The sequence below is a fragment of the Rhinopithecus roxellana genome, chromosome 8 (assembly GCF_007565055.1).
Source record: "Rhinopithecus roxellana isolate Shanxi Qingling chromosome 8, ASM756505v1, whole genome shotgun sequence".
NCBI classification, from domain to species: domain Eukaryota; kingdom Metazoa; phylum Chordata; class Mammalia; order Primates; family Cercopithecidae; genus Rhinopithecus; species Rhinopithecus roxellana.
This window is the reverse complement of record NC_044556.1, coordinates 61,883,425-61,894,148: the sequence shown is the minus strand read 5'-3', so window position 1 is coordinate 61,894,148 and position 10,724 is coordinate 61,883,425.

The window sequence follows — 10,724 nt, the reverse complement described above, 5'->3', positions numbered from 1 at the left end:
TACCTAAATGTAGAAACACGTGAATATTTATGCAACACATGAATATTTCCATCAAAATTAGAAAATAGATTGCTGTAAGTATTATGACATAGAAGATTCACATAGTAATGTGGTGGTGTCAAAGCAGATATTAGCACAAGATATTTGAGTCTATAGTATATAATTTGGCCAGCACAGTCTCTCAGTACTCAGTGCCTAGGAGTGCACAAGGTCTGAAAGTTGTTGAAAAATGCATTTCTGCTAACCTAAGTGGTGTCAAAATAAATCTCATCTCTGTTTGACAGAAATGGAAAGTGAACTTAAAAAGTGTAGCAGTGTGGCCTTATCAGTATTCAAAAACAGAGACTGCGAAAGAAACAAAATCTTCCTTAACTGGAGCTTGTACCTTTGTAGGTAATCTTCAATTGCATTAGTTAGGATTTGGCTTAGCTTAAAATAATGAAAATAAAATAATAGTGGCTTTCCATCAAAAAGACAGACATTTGTTCCTCTTCCACATGAAAGAAGTTTGACTATGGGCAGTCCAATGTTGATATACTGAGTCCACAATCATCAGGAAACTAGGCCTCTCTGGGCTTTCTTCTCCAGCAATACTAGTGTGCAACTACTGTCCTTAATCCTTCTTGGCTGCTATCATTCCAGCCATAGTCAGTTTTCCAAATAGAGAAGAGGGAGAGGAAAAATAGTTGCCTCATCTGTTAAAGACACATTGCAGAAGTTATAAACATCTCTTCCACTTGCATTTCTATTACAAGAAAAATTCAGGACTCTAACATCTTTCCAAACTAAGAAGTAGCTGAGAGACCAAAGAATAACTTGGAAAAGTCTAACTTGGCAAGTAGATAAGTTTATTAGGGCCTACATACAGGGTACTTCTGGGCAACAGCAGGATAGCTTCAGAGATCCACCCTGCCATCCATCGCTAACCTGTTTTTAAGCTAATTTTTTGACTTTTTGTCTACTGTGTATTTGGCTAAGACTATTTTCCATGGGATGTTCCCAGCTATACTGTGGGATGTTTGGTTTCTCAAAGACACCTGCTCTTTGGTTGGACATGATGGCCTTGGCTCACTACTCAGCTTTGAGGGCTCAAGCGGTGGGTATATACCCTTAAATAACCTGGTGGGGTACCTGTCCCACTGCAATCTCATCAGCCAATGCTAAGCCACATCACATGACTATAACTAGATGCAAAGAAAGCTGGAAAATGTAGTATTTAGCTAGGTAAATGTACACAGTAAAATATTGGGATTCCATAAATTTGAGGGAAAAAAAATGAATATTTGGTAAGGAAACCATAGTCTCTACCACAACCAGTATAATTTCAATTAGTTTCAAAATAATATATAGCTGACACTTACAGGGGATGAAATTGGCTTCCATGTGTTAGTAAAATTAGTTGGCTAAGCTAAACAGACCACTATAAATCATAGAAATTTTTGTTACTAATTTATAAGTGTTGTGATGGTAAGTTTTTCCTTTTAGCATTCTAAATCTTGATTTATACCTCATCCTTCAATACTAAACATATAATTGAATATAGTAGGAAAAATAAAGATTGCTTATCTCTTGCCAGACTAGTATGTGTGTGTGCTTCTACAACATACCAAAAAGATATTCAGTGGCAGCAATTTGATAATATTCATAATCTCCTCGATTTTCTTCCACCCTGAAATAGAATGCAAAACATTAACTGTTGTTCTCTGAAGTAGAGAACGAAATAACATTCACGTAGAAACTATCATTCACATTTGGCACATTCATTTTTTTACTATGGTAAATAAACCTAAATAAAATTTATCATTTAATCCTTTTAAAAATTTACCATTAATCCTATAGCATTAAGTACATTCACATTGTTGTTCAACTATCACCAACATTCATCTTCAGAACTTTTTCATCTTCTCCGACTGAAACTTTGTACTCATTAAACAGGCTCCATTCCTCCCTGTATGCCACCATTCTACTTTCTGTCTCTTAGAATTTGACCGATTTCAGTACTCCATTTAAGTGGAAACATATAATATTTGTCTATTTGTGATTGAATTATTTCACTTAGCATAATGTATTCAAGGTTTATTCATGTTGTAGCATATGTCAGAATTTCCCTTATGTTTAAGGCTGAATAATTTTCTGTTTTATGTATATATCATATCCTGTTTATCCAATCATCTGTCAGGGGGCACTTGGACTGCTTCCACATTCTGGCTATTATGAATAATGCTGCTATGAACATGGTTGTAAAAATGTTTCTTTGAATCCCTACCTCCACTTCTTTTGAGTATTCCATATTCAATTTTTGAGAAATTGCCACACCATTTTTCATAGTGGCTGCGCAATTTTACATTCCCTCTAGCAATGCGCAAGGGTTCCAATTTCTCCATCCTCATCAAGGCTCATTATTTTCTCTTTGTTTATTTGCTTTTACTAATAGGTATTCTAATAAGTGTGAAGTGGTATCTCTTTGTGGTTTTGATTTGGAACTCTCAATGTACTCATTGATTTTTTAAATATATTCTTTAGAGAAATATCAGTTCAAGTCATTTGCTCAGTTTTTTAATCATAATGTGTTTTTTGTTGTTGTTGAGTCTTAACAGTTTATTTTTTATTTTCTTTATCAATCCTTTCACAAATATATAATTTACAAATATGTTACCATTCCATAGGTTGTCTTTTCACCCTATTGATGGTGTCCTCTTATGAACAAAACTTTTTAATTATGTATTTTTTTGTGACGTGGCACATTCATTTTTATAGTTATGGCTAGTGTCCTATCAGATTAGTCTTAATACACTTTTTACATCAGACAGTAGTTTACAAGCAATTATTACTTAATTTTTGAAAACACCTCTTCTACTATAACATGGGTTTCGAGTAATAATTTTTAAGGTATCATTTTTCCTTTATTTCATCTCAATAATTTTGTTCGAAAGTTAAATGATTAAAATTCTTCTCAAATATTGTGTGACACTGTTATGTGTTTATTATCATATTTTTCAGCAGTTTACAAATAGTTTTATAAGCTTTATGTTAATAATAGGATGGGAGTCCTTATTAGTATCTATACTTATAATATAAATCCAAAGTTTGCATAAATTATACTTGCATAATGACTTAAATTTCAATTAACTACTTTTCATTCATTTATCCATTTTTGCATATTGGTTTTATAATACAATACAACAGCCTGGGAGCAGTGGCTCATAACTTTAACTTCAAGATTTTTAGAGGCTTAGATGGGAAGATTACTTGAGCCCAGGAGTTTAAGTCCAGCCTGGGCAACATAGAAAAACCTTCTCTCTACAAAAACACAAAAATTAACCAGGTGTGGTGAGGCTCACTTATAGTCCCAGCTACTTGGGAGGCTGAGGCAGAAGTATCCCTTGAGCCCAGGAGTTTGAGACTGCAGTGAGCTATGATTATGCCATTGCACTTCAACCTGGGTAACAAAGCAAGACCCTGACTCAAAAAACAAAACAAAATAAAACAAACAAACAAAAAATACAATAAAAGCAGCAGAATGCAAGCACATACTAGCACATAAAATTGAATGTCCTCTCAGACAACTGAACTAAGGAATCGTTTAAGCACATGGACAACAAAGGTAGCCTTCCTCAACATAAACCTAATCGTGCCCAGCTTCCACTCCCATCATAAGGTTTTCTATTGCCTATTGAATAAAATCCAATATTTTGTTGTAATGTACAAAGCCTTTTCACATATCATTCCAGTTTTATGTCACTTCAACTACGTCATATACTTCTTTTCCTCCAAGATTAGGGGTGTACTGTACCTAAATAATACCTACATTCAGTCAGCCTACAAAATCCTATGTATCATGTAAGACCCAGTTTAAGTGTCATTCTTATGTATGTGTACATAATTATTTTTTCATGTATTTACCAGAAAACAAATGGTTCACTTACTGTATTAGTTGATAGTGTGACAGGAAAAATAATAGGCATATATTACACAATATGCAATAATGTATCAGTAGTATATTATATATTATGTAATTTATACTAATAGGTAAAGAGTAGTAACTTTTTCTGATACATTATTTTGAAGGCTTAACTTTGGCAGTCTCAATAATATTTGATATAAGTGATTTCAGTCTTTCAGTTGATTAATTTATGAAATTTTAATATTTTTATGTTACATATAAGACTGAGAATGTAATTATTTTTTGGTAGAAATATTATTACATCAGAAATCTTTATTATATAAATAATTCATGTAATTATGTAAATGGTCTATTTGGACCTTGATATGTTTTGGATCTGAGTTTCCACCCAAACCTTATGTTCAATTGTAATCCCCAACGTTTGAGGTGGAGACTGGCTTAACATTGCCCCCCTCTTGTTACTGTAGAGTGAGTTTCCCATGAGATCTGGTTGTTTAAAAGCATGCAGCAATTCTCCCTTCTCTCTTTTCCTCTTTTTCCAGCTATGTAAGACACACCTTCTTCCCCTTTGCCTCTGCCATATTTGTAAGTATCCTGAGGCCTTGCCAGCCATGCCTGTACAGTCTGTGGAACCATGAGTCAGCTAGACCTCTTTTCTTTATAAATTACCCAGTCTCAAGTATTTCTTTATTGAACTGTGAGAACAGACTAACACAGAAAATTGGTACCAAGGAGTGGGGCATTGCTATAAAGATACCTGAAAATGTGGAAGCAGCTTTGAAACTGAGTAATGGACAAAGGTTGGAACAGTTTGGAGGGCTCAGAAGAAGACAGGAAGATGAGGGAATATTTGGAACTTTCTATAGATTTGCTAAATTGTTATGACCAAAATGCTGGTAGTGATATGGACAGTAAGGCCAGACTGTGGAGGTCTTAGATGGAAATGAGGAACTTATTGGGAACTGGAGCAAAGGTCACTTTTGTTCCCTAGCAAAGCAATCGGCTGCACTGTGCCCCTGTTGTAGGAATCTGTGTAACCTTCAAGTTGAGAAAGATGATTTAGGTTATCTGATGAAAGAAATTTCTAGGAATCAAAGTGTCAAGATGTGATCTGGCTGCTTTGAATAGCCAGTGTTCATGCATATGAGCAAATAAACAACCTGAAACTGAAACTTATATTTAAAAGGAAAGCAGAGTGAAAGCTTTAGAAAATTTGCAGCCAGCCATGTGGAAGGAAAACAAAACAAAACAAAAAACAACAATTACAAAAAAAACACATTCAGGGGAGAAATTCAAGCAGTCTGCAGAAATGTGTATAACTAAAAGGAAGATAACTGTTAATAGCCTAGACGATGGGAAAAATTTCTTGAAGATATTTCAGAGATATTTGAGGTAGACCCTCCCAAGACAGGTTCAGAGGCCTAGGAGGTAAGAATGGTTTCCTGGGCCAGGTCCAGGGCCTTGCCAACCTGTGCAACTTCAGGACACTGTGTCCTAGCCATGAATCCCAGCAGCTCCAGCTCTAGCCATAGTTTAAAAGACCCAGATACAGCTTAGCCTGCTGCTTCAGAGGTTGCAAGTCATAAACCTATGCAGCTTCCCCATGGTGTTAAACTTGCAAGTGTAGAGAGTGAAGAGTTGAGGCTTGGGAACCTTTACCTAAATTTAGAAGTCGATATGGAAAAGCCTGCATGTCCAGGCAGAAGTCTGTTGCAGGTGTCATGTGCTCATGAAGAACTTCTACTGGGGCAGCATGGAGGGGAATTATGAGGTTGGGCCCCCACACAGAGTCTCCACTGGGGCACTGCCTAGTGGATCTGTGAGAAAAGAGGCACCACCCTCCAGACCCCAGAATGGTAGATTCACCAACAGCCTATAGAATGCACCTGGAAAAGCTGCAGGCAGTGAATACCAGCTTGTGAAAGAAGTTGTATGGGCTGTACCCTGCAAAGCCTCAGGGATGAAGCTGCCCATGGTACTGGGAACCCACTCCATGCACCAGTATGCTATGGATATGAGACATCAAGTCAAAGGAGGTTCTTTTAGGTCTTTAAGATTTAATGACTGCCTTGCTGGGTTTCAGACTTGTATGGGGCATGAAGCCCCTATCTTTTGGCTGATTTCTCCCTTTTGGAATGGGAGTATTTACCAATGCATGTATTCCTATTGTATATTGGTAGTAACTAACTTGCTTTTGATTTTACAGACTCATAAGTGGAAGAGAGTAGCCTTGGCTCAGTTGAGACTTTGGACTGTGGACTTTTGAGTTAATGCTGGAATGAGTTAAGACTTTGGGGGACTATTGGAAAGGTATGATTTTATTTTTCAATGTTAGAAGTACATGAGATTTGGGAGGAGCCAGGGGTGCAATGATATGGTTTAAATTTGTGTTTCTACCCATATCTCATGTTCAACTGTTATCCTGAATGTCGGAAATAAGGCCTAGTGATTCTGCCACCATGGTCCAATTATATCGGCAGTGTCTCAAGGTTTAGCATCATCACCCCTTGGTACTGCAGAGTGAGTGTCTCATGAGATCTGTTTGTTTTATAGTTTTCAGCACCTTCCCCCCACCCTTCCTCTTTCTCTGACTATGTAAGACATGCCTGCTTTCCTGTTGCCTTCTATAATGACTGAGTTTCCTGAGGCCTCCCTAGCCATGCTTCTTGTACAGCCTGTGAAACTGTAAGTCATTTAAACTTCCTTGCTTCATAAACTACACAGTTTAATGTATCTCTTTATAGCAGTGTAAGAACAGATTATTACAGGGCTATTGAGACAAATGCTGTGTAATTGTAGGCCAAATTTATTTTTACTTAAAGATTATTATGTTTTAATTGTTGAAAATTAATTTTGAAAATTATATCAAGAAAGTTTACAAAAATCTTCATTGTCTGTCATCACCGATATTTATCTATGATGATTCTGAAGAATACAAATAAATTAGTTATTAAATGTTAATAATTTAAGTATTATAACATACCACAAAATACAAATTAGACATTAGTCTGAAAAAATGACAAAATGAATGTGGAACAAAAGCTGTATTTCTGCAATTTATTTTAGAAAAGGAAACGCGCAGTCAAAAACATCTTGGAATTTTAAGAGCTTTTTCTTCTAGTATGAAGCAAATGTAGGACAGGGGATAACAGAATAAAACAAAGGATATTTTGTATTGTACCAGCATAGATATAATAGTTACATAATTTGTTGATTGAAAATTAGATCACTTTTTGTAGTTGATATGTAATTAGAAACACTTTCACAATGTGTACATTTTTTCAGTAGAGTGAGGCTAAAGTCTGCTAACCAATACTCAAAAATGTTATCGATCTAAAAAACATACAACATTACACACTTCTGAACTTATAAATTAAATTGCATAACGAACAGGTAGTTGAGTTTTGTTGATTTGAATTGAAACAGGATGTTCCATAAATTTTGTTCTTATAGATAACAATGCATATTTAACAAAAAGTTGCAATATTTTATTGTAGCTTTTAATACTTTAACAAAGTAACTTTTTTGAAATAATTTATACAATTTATATTAATATAAATAAAATGATGTGAAACAATAGCAACATTTGTTGCTTTCTCTCAACATATTAATTGATATTAAAACTGCCGAAAGTACTTATACATGTTGAGACACATGCTGAGGTAAAATACATGCTCATGAGAAATATACATGTTCCATTATTGTTTAATATCACTGATAACAGCATATTTTCTTGTTATATATTCTAGAATTTAACCATCCAAAGGATCACACAAGTAGAATAAAACATGGAATGCTTTAAACAAATCAATAATATTATTCTTTATAATCAATTCAGTGAGAGGAAATAGTCACCAAAGTGATAAATATGTTGTAATAACATTGTATAATCTGACACGCTTACTTATATTTACATCTGTGAGTTTAAAAAATGAAAGTAAAATGTCCCAAGGCTGAAATTAAAGAAACAATTCATTGTATTAGATTTCGGTCATGATTAAATAAAATACATTTTTGGTATATTCACATTGTGGAAAAATGTCTATATTTGTTTTAATGTTGCACATACATGCTAATACTAAAGAGAACATTGCTAGGTTCATTAGTAAAATGTTCTATATAAATCATTTTTATAAGAAAACAAATTGTTTTATCTTCTCTATGGTATTATTAATTAGTCACTTATTTTATTTTATATAATCAGAATTTGAGATTGATTGACCTGTATAAGAAGACACAAATCCACTTGTAAAATCAGACAAATAATAAGTTAATAAATAAACATATAGACAAACAAATTTATCATTATAGAGTCCACAGATATTCAATGCATTTCTTATTTTTGACATAATATTTTCTGCTTCTAGAAACTTGAACATTTTGAGTACATGTACTATTTCATATGTGAGATTCTATCACTAAAACATAATTCATCCTAATGGGGAAAGTGCTGTATGTTTCAATGCATGTGTCAGTTTGAATATACTTCATAATAATTTTAGAAACTAAAAATAAATGTTTGGATATAATGAGAGAATAAATAAAATATGCTTTATATACCAGTATATTTGATGGAAAATCATGTATAAACACTAATTGCACAGGAATTTTGGTAAAAAGATGAAGGACGAATGTAAATTTGTATCATTGGAATACAGATGAAAGAGGAGGAAGGATTCCAGCTATATATTGTTAATTATTTATGATAGCTCTTAAAGATTAAACACAGAGATTTCAAAGAGACAGTAGTCTAGATTTTGGGTTTCAGCAACTACTTGGTAGAGATGGGAAAATAGGGAGAAGCATAAATTTTTTTGAAAGTATTAAAGTTTTGTAATGATAAGTTTTAGCTGCCTATCAAATATCTAGTTATTGCTGTTAAGATACAAATATAGAAGCAAAAAGACCATGAAATTATATATATATAGTATAATATAATTACTATAATATAGTAAATATATAATATAATTATATATATAATATAATATAATAATACATAATATGTAATTATCAGACATAAAAACAAATATTATCTTTAATGAGAAGAAAAATAAACCAATTGAAGCTGACACAGAAGCCAGAGATGGCAGAATTAATATGCAAGAACATGAACAGAGTTATCATGGTTATATTCAAAAGCATTGTAAAACTAGAGAAAAGATGCAGCAAGTTACAGATAGACATGAAAGATAATTTTAAAATATCCAAGTATAACTTCCAGAGATGATCATTACAATGCTGAAATGAAAAATTCATTAGATAATATTAACAATGCATTGGACATTGCAGTATAAAAGATTCAGAAACATAAGTAGCCACTGAAAACAATCAAAATGAATGTAGAGGGAAAAAGAATTTTAAAAAATAAACAGAGCATCAGGGAGCACTGAGACAACAACAAGCAAACAAATACAAAAAAATGGAGTCTTTGACGGAAAAAAGATAGAGGAATTATTTAAAGAAATAACTCTTTTTTAAAAAATACAAGCACAGGCAAATCATAAACCCACAAACCTAAGAGACTCAATGAACCTGAAACATGAAAAAGAAAGAGAGAAAGGACATCATATCTAAATTGTTGTGATGCAGTGATAAAAGGAAAATGTTAAAATCAGACAGAGGAAAACAGACACATTTCATTCAGAGAAACAAAGATAAATTGAGATGAGAAGAAATTTCCTACTGAAAATAGTACAAGCTAGAATGTAGTGGAACAATATAAGAATCTAAAGAACACATTTCTAGTCAAAGTACTAGTAGGTGTTTATAGATATTAAGGAGCTGATTAGAACATTTATCTTGAAATGCAATGAATTTAGAATACACAAAACAATTTTGAAATAGATGAATAAGTTGGAGACCTTACATTACCTAAATTCAAGTCTTAATTATAATCTGTGGTTATCATTAAAGTGTGGTACTACTGCAAAGACAGACAAACAGATCAATGCAATCAGAATCCAGAAAGCCACACATATACCAACTACTGGCTTCCAACAAAGGTAAAAGGAAAATGCAGTGGAGAAAAATGGTACTTTCAAAAAACCAACAGTTACTTGGAACAACTGGATATCTATATGAGAAAAAGAAAAGAAAAGAACTTTTGTTAACAGCTTTAGCATATAAAAAATCAACTTTAAATATACCAGAGATATATTTGTAAAATCTCAAATTATTAAACTTCTAAAAGAAAACAAGAGAAAATCTTAGAAAATCCTTCTAGAATAAAATGTCAAAATATTTGCCTGTAAAAATTGATAATTTGACTTTATCAAAAGACATATATGTTCCTCAAAGACATTACTAGGAGAATGAAAAGACAAACTACATCTGGTTAGACTATATTTACAAATAATATCTAATAAATGTCTTGTATTCAGAATATATGGATAACTCTCAAAACCCCAACAATTAGATGCTAAATAAATCAACTGTAAAAATTGGGCAAAACTTTTAACAGACACTTCAATTTGGATAGCAGTTAAACACATAAAAATACGTTCAATATCATTAGTCATAAAAAAGTGTGAATTAAAACCACAATAAGACACCAAATTCTACCAAATAGAACAGTAAAGTTAAGAAAAATTGACCATACCAACACATGTTCGCAAAGATGTGGATCATATATATATATGTATATGTATGATGAAATGTATTAAACTGTACACTTTCAAAATTTGCAAATGTTACCTCATTATAGCATGTGGAAAACTGTCAAGTCATTTTTGGAAGTTGGCTGCTTAACAAAGGTCTATACTTCCCAGCCCTCCTTGTATCCAAGTGGAGTCATGTGGTTAGATTTATTTTACATTTTAAT